Genomic DNA, 18,964 nt, shown 5'->3' with positions numbered 1-18,964 from the left:
CATGGAAACCTATTTCATGAAGCTCTCAAAGAACAGTTTTATTTTTATTTTTTTATTCTTGTGCTGACATTGCTTCCAGAGTAGTTTGAAAACTCGGTAGTGAGTGTTGCAACCGAGGAGAGACGATTTTTTTACGCACTACACGCTTCAGCACTCAGTGGTCCGGTTCTGTTGCTTGTGTGGCCAACCACTTCGCGGCTGATTGCCATTATTTCCCTTCGACGGTTCACGTTCACAATAAACGCACTTGTAGTTTACCGTGGCAGCTCTAGAAGGACAGAAATTTGTACGAACTGACTTGTTGGAAAGGGCTGCATGTTATGACTAAGACTTGGAATTCCTGGATAGAATAGAGATATTGTAGATATATATATCCAATTATTTAATGGTGTGAGGTTATTTGCCATAACATCTTGAATGGTGAGTATGTGTGTTTACTTTATATGGTATAATACTCATATGTGCTGTATCTAAATGGTTTTAAGTATGTTTTGTGTATATGTAAAAAAAAAAAATAATATATATCATAATAATCATCCAATGACTTGGCACATGAAACTGTTAATGAACGCAATGTGTAAACTCAATAAATGCAATTTCCCCCGAGAGAAACTTGTCTAGAGTGGATCATCATATGTTCTTTGGTTGAGTTGAGTATATTTTTTCAATTGAAGATCACCACTGACGTTTGTAGGCAACAATGAAAGGTTTCGATACACCGGGTTAACTTATGAAACCAACCTTCTTTACAGTCTCATCATAAGGCTTATTTATGGTGAATCACGCAGCTAGGCTACTTGGTTGTCTCATCTCGGTTGGCTGTCAGGAATTTTGGGATGCCTTCCTATAGGCTACATATTGATGCTTGTCTCAGATTTCCAGGCCGATTTTTCGAATACTTCGTGAGATTTTGTTGTTTAGCCGACACTCATGATAACCAGTTTGACGTGGTGGAGTTTTTCATTTAGCATATGTCCGGTGTATCCAACGATGGGATGCACATGGAACGATGCTCGTCTCAAAATCCCAAATAAGCACAGCATCAAACTCGGCTGACATAAACCATTGATGATTGTGTTCGAGCACGAGACGCAGCCTAATTTCTACATCTGGGCACAATTTACATCTTAGCTGACCATATCATGTTTTAAATACCTAAGGTGGTCGTTTTCCGGTTCAGTGCTTGCAAGAGAACTTGAACATCGAATTCAACATGAATTTGTTATTCGAAGACAAACAGTAGCCAAATAATTTTCTTCAATGGAATGATTTTATAGCACACTAATTTACATCCATTTATTTTTCCCAACAGAGAGAGATGGTTTTGACTGCATATATCATTTTAGGTCAAGTGAGAACGATATTTGCTAAACCTCTCCAGCCTCTGTGTCACGACTTCCGCCGAAGTTGTTCCCCTCTTATTGTTCGGGCGGTGTTCGGCGGGCGACGTCACCGACCTTCTAGCCATCGCTGATCCATTTTTCATTTTCCATTGGTTTTGTCTTGTCTTTCATCACACCTGATTCCAATCCCACCAATTACATGTTGTGTATTTAACCCTCTGTTCCACTCATGTCCTTGTCGGTGGTGATTGTTTATTGTAAGTGTGTGTACGTCTGTACTGGTGTGAGGCGGGTTATGTTACACATGGATATTTATTATTATGTTTTCCGGTGGGTTTTTGTAAATAAATTGCGCCGTTGGAAACACAGTTATTTCTCTCCTGCGTCTGACTTCTCGGCCGCTAGTTACTACCCTTACACTCTGTCATGGAACAAAAGTCCCCTAGATTACTTTAGAAATATAATTTTCCGACAGACAACCAATTTATCTGAATGCGTGATTATGATTCTTTTTTGCCTACAAATTGAAATGTCTTCCCTGATATGATAATACCACTTATTACATTAAATAGTTTCACACAGTTAAATGCAGATTAAAATTATACCATTGGACACCTGTTCATGAAGACACTACGTCGTTCTAGAAAACATTGCTTCAGCTAAATGAAGCAACTTCTAAAGCAAAAGGTTAAAATAACACAGTAGCTTATATTGAATGGTTTAATTTGATTCACTTTTTCGTTCTTCCATTTACTCATTTCAATTTACTGTGGGGTTTTGTCGTTTCATGACAACAGCTTTTGTACTTGGGAGGATGTTCGAAATGAAATCGTGTGGAAATAGAAGGATCTACAGATTCTACTCGAGTCTATGCACCACACATGAGCAGATGTAATATGTATATTTCATAACACGGCTGACTGTAGGCTACCAAAATAAACCTGCTGACCCATTTAAACCATTTGTAATTCATTGACCGGACAAATACAGTGAAATTCATCTCACGTTTGAAAATAATCATTCATTTGTTGATAGGCATACAATGTTGTTCAATCAATGCCATGATCAGTTTATTGTTACAAAGTGACATAATATAAATGCTAAATATAGAAACTGCATAATCACTAACCTGACATCTCCAATTAACCCTCCTGCTGTGTTCCGGTCGAATTGGACCGATTTACAAGTTTTCTCTTGGAAAAATGTAGTTCATTTAATCGGATTGTCATACGGTTCCGTGACTTTGTCCACACAAGGCATCTGAACACACAAAATACATTTGGATGATTTTCATAACATTGGGGTGTTTTATTGAACTTTTGTACACTTGCGATCTTCCCGGTCAAAATTGACCGGTCATTAGAAATGAATGGGTGAGACTACAATTAGTGTATAAAATTGAGTTCAGGCACATGCCCATTCATCAGATAGACAAACTTCCTCTCCCAGACCTCCACATGCATGTGTGTTTGAGCACACTACAGACACACCTCACTCCCCTTCTTTGCTTCCATGGCAACCCCCACCGGAACCTTTCCCCAATAGAATCTTTCCCCCACGGGAACCACACCTGTTGGCAGTCTCACAAACAATCGCAACATTGCTTCAATAATATATAGCACTTTTCTCGCAGCTCTGGTATATAAAGCTTTTTTGAGGCCTTGCTCACAATTCGTTCTGTGGCAGCACAATGACCAAACGAGATACTGTATGTGAGGCTCTTAATCATATCTTTGATCATGACACTGGTAAGGAGGAGAGAGTCCTTGTTAAACTTTGACACAAAGTAGTCTGTGATAAAGAGCACAATAGGTTTAATCTGAGTATTTGTTATAGTCAAAATAATCCATACATTATGCTTTAATTTACTAAAAAACGAGTTGTATGAGCTCAGGTCAATGAGGCCTTCAGGACATAAATAGCAAATAGAAGTTAAAAACGTGTAATGTTCACAAGAACTTAAGTTGATAAAAAGATATAACACAACATTAGGTGATAATATATGTATTATTATGGATTTATAATCAGCTATAATGGGGAAGTCATTTTGGACCGGGAAGACAGAATTAGTTCACATGAAACGAATACAACAGGAGGGTTAACGTCATCATCAGAATTATTCTATGAGTCTATATATCAATGTGACTTTTCTGCTCATTCACATTAGGCCAAACTCACACATAATCGTCATCATTTTCGTCGTCTTGGTAAGCGCCTAATAAAGGCTAATCTAGGACAAATACTATTTTATTAACCAGAAATGAACAAACTGTAAAAAGATCCCCTTGGAATTTACCGAATCAATGTAATAAGAATAAACACCATGAGAGATAATATAAAGTTAAGCCAATACTATCCGCACTATACTCTCAAAACAGGTTACTGCTTTCTTAGTTTTTTATATTCAATATTGAATATGGGGTGGCAGGTAGCCTAGTGGTTATATTGTTGGGCCAGTAACCGAAAGGTTGCTAGAGCGAATCCCCGAGTTGACAAGGTACACATCTGTCGTTCTGCCCCCGAACAAGGCAGTTAACCCACTGTTCCTAGGCCGTCATTGTAAATAAGAATTTGTTCTTAACTGACTTGTCTAGTTAAATAAAGGTAAAATAAAAAATAATAATTTCCTGCTGAATAACTGCTTTCTGACCTCATGAAATGCAATTCTCTGCATAGACATGTATAAAAACTGTTAACTTGCTGGACAAAAACATTCTTATTAATTTCACAATAGCAAAAAAAGTGGGGCTTGTAAAGGGAAGCTAAAGCCTGAACCATGCAGCCTTCTTCACCACAAAGGAATGTTTTATACCTTCACGTATAGCGATACTTTGGTTAATTATATGATGGACAACTTTAGCAATGTAGGTATCATATCGAATCAAGATAATCGGTTGTTGATCATTTCGAACGTCTGTTACACTTAAATATAATCAAAAGAAACATGGCATGGTTGAAATAGTAGAGTATCTGCCTGACTCTGTTCTGTCGAGGCACAGCAGACTCCGATCGGTGCAGGTGGACGCTGAACCTGTTCAAAAACAGATGACCTAGTTAAGTTAAGAAATTAGAGGGATGGGTAAATGATCCCTCGTGGTGTAGCCTAAGCTATATTTGGGGGGCAGACAGTAATTGGCACAGGTCTTTAATTTGTGATTTAATACGGAACAAATTCACTGACCACCATTTTATATTGTCTCCAGGTCGGGTGTGGTGTTGGGGCATCCTCTGGAGATGGAGGGTCGGTTACTTCAGGTAACGCGTCATGAAAACATATTTTGACAAGCTGAACACCGTCTTGAAACAGAAGGTGGGTCCAATACTAAATGTCGTCGAAAAGAGGCTAAATTAATCACAGGAAAAGTTCTAGATCACCACAAATCGGATGAATTTTGCTGCCACAACTCACATGTGAAACATGGAACTTCCAAACGCCGTTTAAGTCGACGGATGCGTTGGCGCTGCACCTGCTGTGGTTGATTTGACTTAAACATGAATGTATTGTATGCACTCCAGGAACACAGCGCATGCGCATGTGAGATCGTGGGGTTTAGGTTCGCTTCAAACTGGTGCAGTTAAAAAAATTCCACGACAGCAGAGTCAAGCGGTGACGAAATCAACTGCAGAGTCCAGCAGTGAGGAAGAAGCAGTCTGTTGGACAACCACATGATCATCATTGGAGACATGTGACATGTACCTGAGGCTGGCTAATAGATTGATGGATGATATATTTACTGACTGACTGAAAAAAAACATGCATCTATTAGCCAGCCTCATATTGTTTGTATTCATTTACATATTCAGTCATCCATGCATTCATCCATTCAGTCTTTCATGCATTCATTTGTTTATAGGCAATATGCAGTTCAAAACAGCAGCATAGTGGAGTCTATGCACTACAAATGAGCAGATGTAATATATTTATTTCATACCACCACTGTAGGCTGCGAAATAAACCTGTTGACCCATTTAACAACATTTGTAATTAACTGACTGCACAAATACAGTGAAATTCATCTCAAGTTTGAAAATAATCATTAATTTGTTGAAAGGCCAACAATCTTGAACAATCAATGCCATGATCAGATAGTTCATTGTTACATGGTAACCTAATATAAAGACTTAACATAAAAACTGCATAATCAGAAACCTACACCTCCAATTAACGTCGTAGTCATCATCGTCATATGATTCTATATCTGAATGGGATTTTCATGGTTAAATAAAAGTTTAGAAAAATAGAGCTATAACCATCATTAGCGTCATCATCATTCACATTCGGTCAAATTCACACATCATCGTCAAGGCTAATTTAGGGCAGTATACTCTTTTTAAACATAAATGAACTAACTTTAAAAAGACCCCTTGGAATTTACCGAATCAATTTAATAAGAATGAAGCGCATAAGAGAAAAGGAAAAGTAATTCCCCTGCATGCTGGCAATACCACCGCAATACCACCGCACATTACTCTCGATTTTAGAGGCGGCGGCTTTTGTCTTCATTCAACACTACCAGTCACTCTATTAATAAAATGTGTTTTTATTTAAAAGATTTGCAATATTAAAACTGTACAGTAATGCTTCATATTGCACTACCTGATTAAAAGAGAGTCGACAACAGATTAAATGTGTGAGCAAAAAATTATCTCCGTGCTACTCCTATCAAAAAAACGTTTCTACACAGAATCTGAAAAATGTGGTGTGCAATGTCCAAAACTACAGCATATTTATGTTGAACATAGCCCTCATTTCATAGGAGAGATCCCCGTACCATTGTATTATAGAAATAAAAAATCAGCCATGGTTTTCTTAGTTTTTAATATTCAACATGTCCTACATTTTAACACCTGCTGAATATGTTAGCATGAAATGCATTGCTCCAATGCAATTCTCTACATATGAAAACTGTTAACTTGATAGGCAAACATTTTCTGATTAGTTTTACAAAAGCATAATTAATAATCACCCGCTGAAAATTGGGGCTTATAAAGGGAAGCGAAAGCCTGAACTACGAAACCCTTCTTCACCACAAAGGGATTTGACACCTTTACGTAGCGATACTTGTGTTATATAAAATGGGCAACTTCAACAGTCTAGGTATCATATCAATCAAGATTAAGATAATCCGTCTTTATTCATTTTTAATAGCTGTTCCGTTCAACTTCTTATAAAAGAAACATGGCTGTATTGAAATGGTTGAGCATTTGCCTGACTCTGTTCTGCCAAGGCACAGCAGCATCAACACCTTGCAACTGGACGCAGTTTAGGTTGGGGAAGCTGAACGACGTGAGCATAGACCTGCTCTCAGATATGGTGAGGAATTTATACTGCACCAGTCCGCTATTTGGTGTGCGCAAATTGATGCGCAAAATTCGCAATGATATTCAAATTTCTATTTTGCATTATAGCACATTTTATTGTTAAGCAATGCTTTCACGTTTGAACAACATTGTTTCATTTAAGGTTACTATCACAATATAGTTTACTTCTTGATATTGATATGAATTCTATTTCAGGGTGGACTCTTTCCACTTAAGTGTGCAGAAGAAAACGTCGAACTGTTTCCAGAGGATGTTTACAAGAACACAGAGGTAGGATACACTTCAGTATTTTGATAAACTAAAGTACTGTATAATTAAAGTACAGTATAGTAAATTGGAAGTTTAACCACTTCTTTAGACACCCAATGCCTAAAACCCTGTTTTATTTTATCCAGGGTGAGGACGTCTCTGTGGTTGCATTAGAGGCTATGCGATATGTGGACCAATTATATAACAACAGTCTGACGTCTGTCACGTGGAACAAAACAAAACTTAAACTGTTCCAAAACGTCATATATCGTCAAGTTCAAAACTTAGAGTTATGTGTAAGTATGATCCCTCTTGTGTAGTCTATAGGTTATACGCTGAGTGTACAAAACATTAGGAAGACCGGCACTTTCCATGACACAGACTGGCCAGCTGAATCCAGGTGAAAGCAATGATCCCTCACTTGTTAGATCCACTCCTATTGGTGTGGAGGAAGCCTTGAGACATTTGAGACATGGATTGTGTACGTGTGCCATTCAGAGGGTGAATGGGCAAGACAAAATATGTAAGTGTCTTTCACGGGAGTATGCTAGTACGTGCCAGGCGCACCAGTTTGAATGTGTCAAGAACTGCAACGCCGCTGGCTTTTTCATGCTCAACAGTTTCCTTTGTGTATGAAGAATGGTCCACCACCCAAAGGACATCCAGCCAACATGACACAACTGTGGGAAGTATTGGAGTCAACATGGGCCACTATCGCTGTGGAACACATGCCCTGACGAATTTAGGCTGTTCTGGGGGTAGAACGGGGTGCAACCCAATGTTAGGAACGTGTTACTAATGTGGTGTACACTCAGTGTATTTTGGGGGCAGACAATCGTGGGCATTGGTATTTACATAATTTATACACTACAAATATTTTTGTATTGTAATATTTTTTTATATATTTTCATAACCGTCTCATCAAACAGAATTAATGCACTCACCAGCATTTTATATTGTCTCCAGGTCGTAGGTGGTGTTTGGAAATCCTCTGGAGATGGAGGGCTCGGTTACTCTGAAAACATATTTCAACAAGCTGAACACCGTCTTGAAAGACAAGGTGGGTCCAATATTCAAATGTCCTCAAATAGAGGCTAAATTAATCTGAGCAAAAGTTCTAGATCACCAGAAATAGGACACATTTCAATGCCACAACTCACATATGAAACTTGGAATTGCCCAGTGCCGTTTTTATGTCGATGGATGCGTTGGAGCAACAACACCTGCAGTGGTTGAGTTGACTGAAATAAAATGTATATCTTGTACGCTCTCCAGGAACACAGCGCATGCGCATGGGAGATTGTGCGAAAGGAGATTCGCGAAAACTTGGTGCAGTTCAAGAAATTCATTGACAGCAGAGTCAAGCCGTGAGGAGAACCACAGAATCATCATTGGAGACGTGACATATTCCTCAGGCTGGCTAACAGATTGATGGCTGATATATATACTGACTGACTGGCCGGCTGCTAGATTGACTGAATGACTGATTTATTTATTTATATATATTGGTAGACTGATATATATGTGTACACTATGTATTTATTTATTCGTGTTTTATTTATAATACAATTTAATAAAAAATACTTACAACTATTCTCATATTGTTTTCATTCACTTATATAATTAATTCATGCATTCATGCATGCATGCCTGCATTCATCCATTCATGCTTTCATGCATTCATTTTTTTATAGACTGACTTTCTAAAGGGGAACTCTGCAGTTCAAACAAAGCCAAAGCACACTCAACCACTATTTTTGTAAATAGCTGAGAGATGGGGTTGAAAAAAAGAACCACTGTCACAGAACTATAGATGCAAGGAAGGATTATCCAAGAAATCACAATTCTAGTTTTATCTACATTTTGAAGATATACAGTGGTTGTTAATATTTGCATTGTTTCAACCAATGGTGTAAAACACGTTGGCACGTTGGTTTGTTGTGTTGCAACACAATCTCACACTCAATTCGTGCAAATATGTACGAAAAGTATTTTGCATATTTCAAGCACTTTTGTGCGTTTTTGTGTGAAAAGATATGCATTTTTGTGCTACTTAATACGTAGGAAAAGACACTCATTTTTGTACGACTTCATTCATTGGAACAAACTTTTTCGGGGTCAAACTTTGGAACAATCTTTTGAAAGTTATTTGAGCAATGCTTGATGAGCAGCTGTCTATTTTTTGTCCAACATTTTTATATAAAAGACCAAACGTGATAACAACCAAATATTGTTAATCAACCAGGTTCTCGCCAAAATAATTATATTATAATAGAAGCCTTACATTGTTTTTAAATTTTTATTAACACCTATAACCTTTTCTATGCTTGTTTTCTCTTAATTCTTCAGGATTCTGGTGTATTTGGAGTCAGATAGACCCTTTGTGTTCATGTAGGCATCAGTAGGCCTATAGAATTTTCTTCATAACGCATTTCATACTTTGTGGAGACGACAATCCACAATTTTCTTAATTTATTCTTTAACTTCTTAGGGCTACAATTGTCTTTATTTATTTATTCTTTAAGGGTTTTTCTTTATTTTTACTAATTTCTACATTGTAGAATAATAGTGAAGACATCAAAACTTTGAAAAAACACCTATGGAATCATGTAGTAACCAAAAAAGTGTTAAACAAATCAAAATATATTTTAAATTTGAGATTCTTCCAAGATGCCACTCTTTGTCTTGATGACAGCTTTGCACACTCTTGGCATTCTCTCAACCAGCTTCATGAGGTAATCACCTGGAATGACATGATGCCAGACGATAGGATGGAAATTCCCTCCTCCGACTTTGCGTATCATCATCCCCATCTGCAAACAGTAGCAGACAAAATTCCAGCTGTGGACACAGACGCTCCCATCCTCCTGATCTTAGGACGAGACATCTTAAGGGTACACAAGGTGCAAGAGCAAATCAATGGGCCCCACAACATTCCGTATGCATAGCGACTCGGCCTCGGGTGTGTCATCGTGGGTGAGGTCTGTCTTGGAACGGCTCACCGACCAGCCAGTGTTAACGTGTTCAAGACAAACATACTTCAAAATGGTCGCACATCCTATCCGAGCCCTTGCCCTGACTTCATCCAGGTGAAAGAGAACTTCAACAGCATTAGCTCAAAAACACATCTCTCTCTCTCTACAGTGCACTCGAGAGATCCAAGCACAACTGTGGACACAGACAGCCTGGGATGTTCCGTGTTTGACGAAACACAAGACGATGATAAACCAGCACCATCAGTGGAGGACAAAGCCTTCTTGGACATTATGGACGAACAGGTTTTCCAGGATGATGGAAACAACTGGGTGGCTCCACTACCCTTTCGCCCCACTAGACCTTCCTAATAACAGGGAGCAGGCCATGGACCGTCTCACATCACTTCGCAAGACTTTAGACAAAAAGCCTGAAATGAAAGTAATTTTATTCTTCATGCAAAAGATGCTGGATAACGACCAAGTCAAACCTTCTCCGCCATTAGAGGGAGACAAAGAACGCTGGTATCTGCCCATATTTGGTGTTTACTATCCACAAGCGCCTGAACAAATTAGAGTGGTGTTTGACTCCAGTGCTAAGACGTTCTGCTCAGTGGTTCAGACTTAAACAACACACTCTTGGGCGTCCTAATGCGCTTCCGCGAGGATTGCATTGCACTAACGGCAGATGTGTAACAAATGTTTTACTGTTTTGGTGTATGTGAGGATCACAGAAATTACTTAAGGTTTCTCTGGTATGAAGACAACACTCCAGATAGAAACATAACTGAGTACAGGATGAAAGTGCAGGTGTTTGGGAACAGCCCCTCACCAGCCATCTACTGCATGAGACAAGCAGCTCTACAGGGTGAGAAGGAACACGGGTCAAAACCCAAGCAATATGTAGTGAGGAACTTCTACGTCGATGATGGTCTGACATCAGTAGCTACTACAGAAGAAGCTATCAACATTCTAAGAAAAACACAAGCAATGTTAGCGGAGTCCAAAATGAAACAACACAAGATTGCATCCAATAGCAAAACAGTTATGGAAGCCTTCCCCATGGAGGACCGTGCTAAAGACTTAAAAGACCTGGACCCTGGAGTGGATCCTCTCCACTTTCAACGGAGCCTTGGACTTTCCTGAAACCTGGAAACAGACAGCTTCACATTCCAGGTGTCCCACAATGAGAAGCCTTTTACGCGGAGAGGCATCCTGTCCACAGTGAATAGTCTTTATGACCCCCTTGGGTTCGTGGCTCCAATAACAATGCAAGGTAAAGCCTTAATTAGAGAACTCTCTTCTGACCAGAGTGAGTGGGATGCCTCCCTTCCCACAGAAAAAGAAGAGGAATCGAAAATGTGGAAGGAATCTTTGATGGAGTTGGAACATCTGTATATTCAGCAGACCTACATCCCAGTCTCCTTGTCTACCACTCAAAGAAGAGAGCTGCACATCTTCTCGGATGCCTCTACAGTAGCCATAGGAACGGTAGCCTACCTGAGAGTTATTGACTCGGAAAGGTCAATGCCATGTTGGATTTATCTTGGGGAAATCAAAATTGGCCCCTCGACCGGCCCACACTATCCCACGCCTAGAACTGTGTGCGGCTGTGCTAGCTGTTGAGATGTATGAACTGATCAGAGACGAAATGGACATTGATGTAAATGCGTCCAAGTTCTACACAGACAGTAAGATAGTTCTCGGTTACATCCACAATGTCACCAAAAGATTCTATGTGTATGTTGCCAATAGGGTAACTCGCATCAGGAAGTCTACCCATCCAGATCAGTGGTGTTATGTAAACACTGACAGCAATCCAGCAGATCATGCAACCAGGCCCGTACTAGCTGCACTCTTAAACAGGTCCACCTTTCCTGACCCAAGCAAACTAAAGTGAGCCTGAGAACATCAATTTTGACCTTGTAGAGCCTCACGCAGATGCAGAGATTCGACCAGATGTCACAGCCTTCGCCACTAAGGTTTCTGGAGCTCAACGTGGCTCTCATCGCTTTGAGAGGTTCTCAAGCTGGAAAGCTCTCAATCGAGCCACAGCACGACTCATTCATCTTGCCAGATCCTTCCATGAAGGTGCGGACAACACCAACTGCAGAGGCTGGCAGGACTGTAATAAACCATGCAGTACAAGTGAGTTGTAGCAAACGTCTGGTCTCTGGTATCATCCACAAGTGTGTCACCTGCCGCAAAGTTAGAGGGAGGTTACTTGACCAAAAGATGGCTGACTTGCAGGCAGACTCACATCTGAACCACCATTCACCAGCGTTGGACTTGATGTGTTTGGACCATGGAATGTCATAACTCGTCGCACTAGAGGTCAGGCCAGGTCACAGTTGGAAATGAGAACTTGTTCTCAACTGGCTTACCTGGTTAAATAAAGGTGAAATACAAATAAATAAAAGAGGTGGTAGTGCAGACTCCAAGAGCTGGGCGGTACTCTTTACATGTATATCTACTAGAGCAGTCCATATTGAGCTCATCGAATCCATGCTTCATCAGCACACTGAGGCATTTTTTCTCTATCCGTGGTCCAGCAAAAGTGCTACGCTCTGATCGAGGTTCAAACTTTATAGGTGCCTGCAGGGAACTGGGAATCGACACAAATGACTCAGAACTGACTAAATACTTCTCAGACAAGGGATGTACTTGGATATTTAATCCCCCACACCCGTCTCATATGGGTGGTTCTTGGGAGAGTATCATCGGGGTTGCCAGACGTATCTTAAATTCTATGCTGTTTCAGACGGGCACGCCTAGTCTCACACATGAGGTCTTGAGCGCTCTTACGTCTGAAGTTATGGCAATAACCAATGCGAGACCCTTAGTGTCAGTGTCAACCGACCCTGACATGCATGCCATTCTCACACCCTCAATGTTACTGACACAAAAGACCAGCACTTCCTCAGCCCCTTCTGGATACTTCAGCATGAACGACCTTCATGGAAAACAGTGGAAGCAAGTCCAGTGTCTCGCTGACACCTTTTGGAAAAGGTGGGGACAGGAGTACCTGACAACGCTGCAGAGACGTAGAAAAGACACATGTAAAAGTGGGAGACGTTGTCTTATTGAAAGACAGTCAGGCGCACAGAAATGACTGGCCCGTCGGGCTTGTGGTCAAAACCTTTCCCAGTACTGACAAAAAGGTTAGGAAAGTAGAACTAAAAATTGTCAAGCAAGGGGCTGCTAAGGTGTTTCTGAGACCAATCTCAGAGATTGTTGTTCTTCTTGTTGAAGCATCCTAGAGACAAAATATTAAAATAAAGAAAGGACATTATTTGTTTCTTGATACATGTTTAATTTCATAGTGGCACAATTTCTTATAACCAGGCGGGGAGTGTGCTGCCATTCTGTTAGAATAGAACAACAGATTATTTTATTACAGTGGTTAAAATGGATCTTCATTGTGTTCCATGGTGTTTATCGGCCCCTATTGGAGATTTCTGGTACTTAGACTGTACGGAAACAGGAAGTAGAGTAGAGCAGTCGTTCTGCACGCAGAGAAGCAGCTAAGAACAACGCCACGGTGCTGTTCTTTCAGTGCAGTTATTTCTTGTCACGCTTCAGCCTCGGAAAATATTTGTTTGTAAATTCGATTCAAGCATATTGCTAGTGATGATAATATTGTTATTGATAGAATTGCTTACTTATCAATGTTAGTTGGTTGCATTTACTCACACAAATTGCCTTTCATGTATGCCGTCAGCTGTATTAGTTTGCTCGTGTGTCATGTAAACGAATTGTAAAACATACAATACTGTAGTTTTGTTACTGTTTCTAGTTTAATATGCTTTGTTATTGTACAGAGGTGTTTGCACATTTTTAGAGTAATGAAAGGAGTTGGCTATTTGCTACTCATATGGTAATTGGCTATCTGGTTTGGTATCATGCCAGATACATGGTACCTTGGCACGTGCTTTGTATTTAAACGTTTTCAATATATTCATTCAAGAAAAGTCAGCCTTGGGAGTTTTATTTTAGACTTAGTTATTAGCTATCTGAATAGAGAGACTGAAATGAATGAAATACCCTAATCCTCAGCTATGTTCAATGTTCAGCAATTTCCAGTGACAAATGCTCAGTCTGAAGCCATAAGGCTATGGGTATCACAGCCCTATAGTAATAATACAAGTTATATCATCTAAAAAAGGTGTATTTACAACATATTTATAACATGTTGGGCAAAGTGGTATAGGAGAGTCTGACATGACCCCTAACTTGAGTTCAGTCTTCACCAATGAGAACCATAGCTTCGTATTTCATGACTGGGAAAGGCCTCGATTCTACCCATATGATGTGGATCATTGTCAGGTTATTTGATACAGTGCACTCTGAAAGTTTTCAGACCCCTTGACTTTTTCCATATTTTGTTAAATTACACGTTATTCTAAAATCAATTAAAAAATTAAATCGTAATTTATCTACAAAAACACCCCACAATGACAAAGTGAAAACAAGTTTTTAGGCATTTTGCAAATGTATTAAAAATAAAAACAGAAATACCAAGACTTCCGAGAGCTGGCCGCCCGGCCAAACTGAGCAATCTGGGGAGAAAGCCCTTGGTCATGAAGGTGACCAAGAACTCGAAAGTCATTCTGACAGAGCTCCAGAGTTCCTCTGTGGAGATGGGAGAACCTTCCAGAAGGACAACCATCTCTGCAGCACTCCACCGATCAGGCCATTATGGTAGAGTGGCCAGACAGAGGCCACTCCCCAGTAAAAGGCACATGACAGCCAGCTTGGAGTTTGCCAAAAGGCACCTAAATGAATAAGACCATGAGAAACAAGATGATCTGATCTGATGAAACCAAGTTTGAACTCTTTGGCCTGAATGTCAAGCGTCACTTCTGGAGGAAACCTGGCACCATCCCTACGGTGAAGCAGGGTGGTGGCAGCTTCATATTGTGGGGATGTTTTTCAGCTGCAGAGACTGGGAGACTAGTCAGGATCAAGGGAAAGATGAACAAAGCAAAGTAGAGAGAGACCCTTAATGAAAACCTGCTCCAGAGCGCTCAGGATCTCGGACTGGGGCTTAGGTATACCTTCCAATAGGACAACCACCCTAACCACACAGGCCAAGACAACACAGGAGTGGCTTCAGGACAAGTCTCTGAATGTCCTTGAATTGCCTGGCCAGAGCCTGGACTTGAACCGATCGAACATCTCTGGAGAGACCTGAAAATAGCTGTGCAGCGATGCTACCCATCCAACTTGGCAGAGCTTGAGAGGATCTGCAGAGAAAAATGGGAGAAACTCTACAAATACAGGTGTGCCAAGCCTGTAGCGTCATACCCATGAAGACTCGAGGCTGTAATCGGTGCCAAATGTGCTTCAACAACGTACTGAGTAAAGGGTCTTAATACTTATGTAAATGTGATATTTCAGTTTCAAATTTGAAATACATTTTCAAACATTTCTCGAAACCTGTTTTTGTTTGTTGTTATGGGGAATTGTGTGTAGAATAATGAGACAACAACAAAAAACTACGCTCAGGAAATATTTTTTTGTTTTTTGGGGGTTGGCACAAAACTCCTGCCATACTTCCATTAGTTTTTATCTTTACCAGCACTGGTTACCTTCAGATGAGTCCTGTGACATTAATGGGGAGTTTAGAGCAAAATGAGAATCTCCCTTTTCCACAGTGGGGTCACATTAGTTTGTAGCCCAAAAGGTTTGGACGCTACAAACAGAAGTTGGCACATTGATGGTACCGACATCAGACAAGTCCTGTGACACTTGGGGGTCGTAGAGCAAAAGGGAGAACATCATCATATCGTGTAAGTCTCCCCTTTCCATAGAGTGGTCATTTTCCCCATCAGGAGACTGAAAATATTTGCATGGGTCCCCAGATCCTCAAAAAGTTCTACAGCTGCACCACAGAGAGCATCCTGACCACTTGCATCACTTCCTGGTATGGCAACTGCTCTGCATCTGACCATAAGGCGCAACAGAGGGTAGTACATACGGCCCAGTACATCAAGTTTCCTGCTATGCAGGACCTACATACTAGGCGGTGTCAGAGGAAAGGCCAAGAATTTGTCAAAGACTTTAGACACCCAAGTCATAGACTGTCATCTCTGCTCCTGCACGGCAAGCGCTACTGTACTGGACCTCCACGTCTAGGACCAAAAGGCTCCTTAACAGATTCTACCCCCAAGCCATAAGACTGCTGAACAATTAATAAAATGTCAGAGTGGACTATTTACAGCAACCCCCCCCCCCCCCCCCCCCCCATTTGTTTTTACACTGCTGCTATTCGCTCTTTATTATCTGTGCATAATCACTTTACCCCTACCTACATTTTTTTTATTTTTTTTATTTCACCTTTATTTAACCAGGTAGGCAAGTTGAGAACAAGTTCTCATTTACAATTGCGACCTGGCCAAGACAAAGCAAAGCAGTTCGACACATACAACAACACAGAGTTACACGTGGAGTAAAACAAACATACAGTCAATAATACAGTAGAAAAATAAGTCTATATACAATGTGAGCAAATGAGGTGAGATAAGGGAGGTGAAGGCAAAAAAAAAAGGCCATGGTGGCAAAGTAAATACAATATAGCAAGTAAAACACTGGAATGGTAGATTTGCAGTGGAAGAATGTGCAAAGTAGAGATAGAAATAATGGGGTGCAAAGGAGCAAAATAAATAAATAAATACAGTAGGGAAAGAGGTAGTTGTTTGGGCTAAATTATAGATGGGCTATGTACAGGTGCAGTAATCTGTGAGCTGCTCTGACAGCTGGTGCTTAAAGCTAGTACATGAACAAAGTACCTCGACTAACCTGTACCCCCACACATTGACTCGGTACCGGTATCCCCTGTATATAGCCTCGTTATTTTATTGTGCTACTTTTTTATAATTCTTTACTCTAGAATATTTGTTCAACATGTTCTTAACTCTATCTTGAACTGCATTGTTGGTTAAGGTTTTGTAAGTAAGCATTTCACGGTAAGGTTGTACCTGTTGTATTCGGCGCATGCGATAAATCAAGTTTGATTTGATTTAATATTACAAACCGTTTGGACATTACAGACTTTTTCGGGAGAAAACAGATTTGTTTTGTGAGAAGACCAATTTGGTCTGACAAACAACGCTCTAGCTCTGCCACCTTTCACCGCAGATGCAGAAGTCCAACACGGAAGTGCAACATCGGTGGATGCTGTAGATATCTCCAGCTGAAACTGACGGGTTTTGATGGGGATCTTTTCATTATGTTACTTAATAACTTCTTCACCACACATCATTATGATTCACACCTGGACTCCATTACCTTCATCATTTCCTCCCCTTAATATGTCACTCCCAGGTTCACTCATCAGTTGGTACTGTTCTTGTGTATCTACCTTCAGCCTTCTGTTTGTGTCGTGTTCTTGGTTTTGTGTTTTATTAAAACATTTCACCTGCACCTGCTTCCAACCCTAATCTAGCGTACCTGATTAATCAGGTGGTTGATAAACTGAATCAGGTTAGTTACAACTACAGAAGGGAACAGCGTTGGAGAGCCCTGACCTGAACAGTGATTATCATTTTTGTATTAAACTCTTTACTTAGACAGGAGTTACGGTTCTCAAATTGGCATTCAAATAGTTTATATGTTGTATTTCCCTTTTGTACCTGTGTCGAACTGAACTGTATTGTCTGTCTACTTAAAAAACCTGTGAAAAAAATGTAAATGTATTTTGTACAAATTTTCAAAATGTCGTTCTTGTCTAAACCCAATGAGAGTTGATTTACAATATTGAGCAGTCTTATCCAACCGTCAGAGGGGATTCACATTAAACTTGTTGCTGATCAGTCTCATGGTAATTCTACTTTATGTTTAGGTATTCTTGTTTTCTTTCTTTGTGTAATTTATTTTGAATGTGTTTTTGTACTTTGTGAGGGTTGCTGTTCTTTTAGTTTTTCTTGTTTGTTTTTGTGTGGTAATCACACTGGGGCAGTGGACTGAAGGAGGTGGGGAGATCTGGGTAGCAGTGGACCAGGAACCTTTATCTCCCACTTGACATTGTGGGATGTTTATTTATAAAGTCTGTCCAATGTATTAAACACCCGAATGTCTTACTATGATTGAAGGAGAAATAAGAAAAAGTAATGGAAATAAAACATAGCTTTTAATAGATAATAGTTTAGACCCCTGAATGAGGTGGAGTGGTGGTGGGTAAAAAATGAAAATAAAATTAATTGATTTAGCTTAGTCATATACAGTATATAGACCTTTTAAAGTTGCATCAGGGATCCTCCTAATATCTATCAATGAATAATGAGCTCAAATCCTTACGTAGGCCTATGAGACATCATGCAGTCCTTTCAAGAGGCTTGGAATTCCTGGATGGAATAGAGGCTATGTATTTATTTATTCCTTTATTTATATATAATAAAATTAAAAGAGAAAAACATGCATCTATTATCATATTGTTTGTATTCATTTACATATTCAGTCATCCATGCATTCATCCATTCAGTTTTTCATGCATTCATTTGTTAAAAGGCAATATACAGTTCAAAACAACAGCATAGTGGTCACTCAACCAATATTTTAGTAAATAGCTGAGTGATAGTGTTCGAGAAAAGTTATCAGTCAGAGAGCTACTTAGTCAAGTAATGACCCTCCAAGAGATCAAAATTATAATTTGAAGTACATTTTGAAGCCATACAGTGTTTGTTTAGATGTAGTTTCAAACAATGTCATAAAAAAGTACATTTTGGGTTCTGTTGAAGTAAGACAGGTGAACGAAGCTCATGAGGCATTTAAAAGTGATATATTCTTCAAGAGTCAATAGGTAGCCTGTGTATCATTAATTTAAAAGTCAAAATGGGATGTAGCAATCGCAGAAATGTCCCCTTTAGCTAAGCATATCCAAGACGATGAATAGTAGTATTATTAGGAATTAGGATTTAGGTATTTTTCTAATAAGCCTACGATAACGTTATCACAACACATTGGCACATTGGTTTATTTATAGGAATATCCCTGCTAGTCTCTCGAAAGTAATAAATAGCCAAATGATAATGTTAGCCTCATTATTCAGATACGGACGTCATAAAATGCTGGTTAATT

General features: G+C 39.7%; 1 pseudogene; it reads left to right on the top strand.

Annotated features, from left to right (window-relative positions):
- Positions 1 to 6,522: 6,522 nt before the first annotated feature.
- LOC120041377 lies at positions 6,523 to 8,285 on the top strand (annotated as a pseudogene).
- Positions 8,286 to 18,964: the final 10,679 nt, after the last annotated feature.

Source organism: Salvelinus namaycush, unplaced genomic scaffold (genome assembly GCF_016432855.1).
Source record: "Salvelinus namaycush isolate Seneca unplaced genomic scaffold, SaNama_1.0 Scaffold456, whole genome shotgun sequence".
NCBI classification, from domain to species: Eukaryota; Metazoa; Chordata; class Actinopteri; order Salmoniformes; family Salmonidae; genus Salvelinus; species Salvelinus namaycush.
The sequence above is the reverse complement of the archived record's forward strand: the minus strand, read 5'-3'. Positions and strand labels throughout refer to the sequence as shown.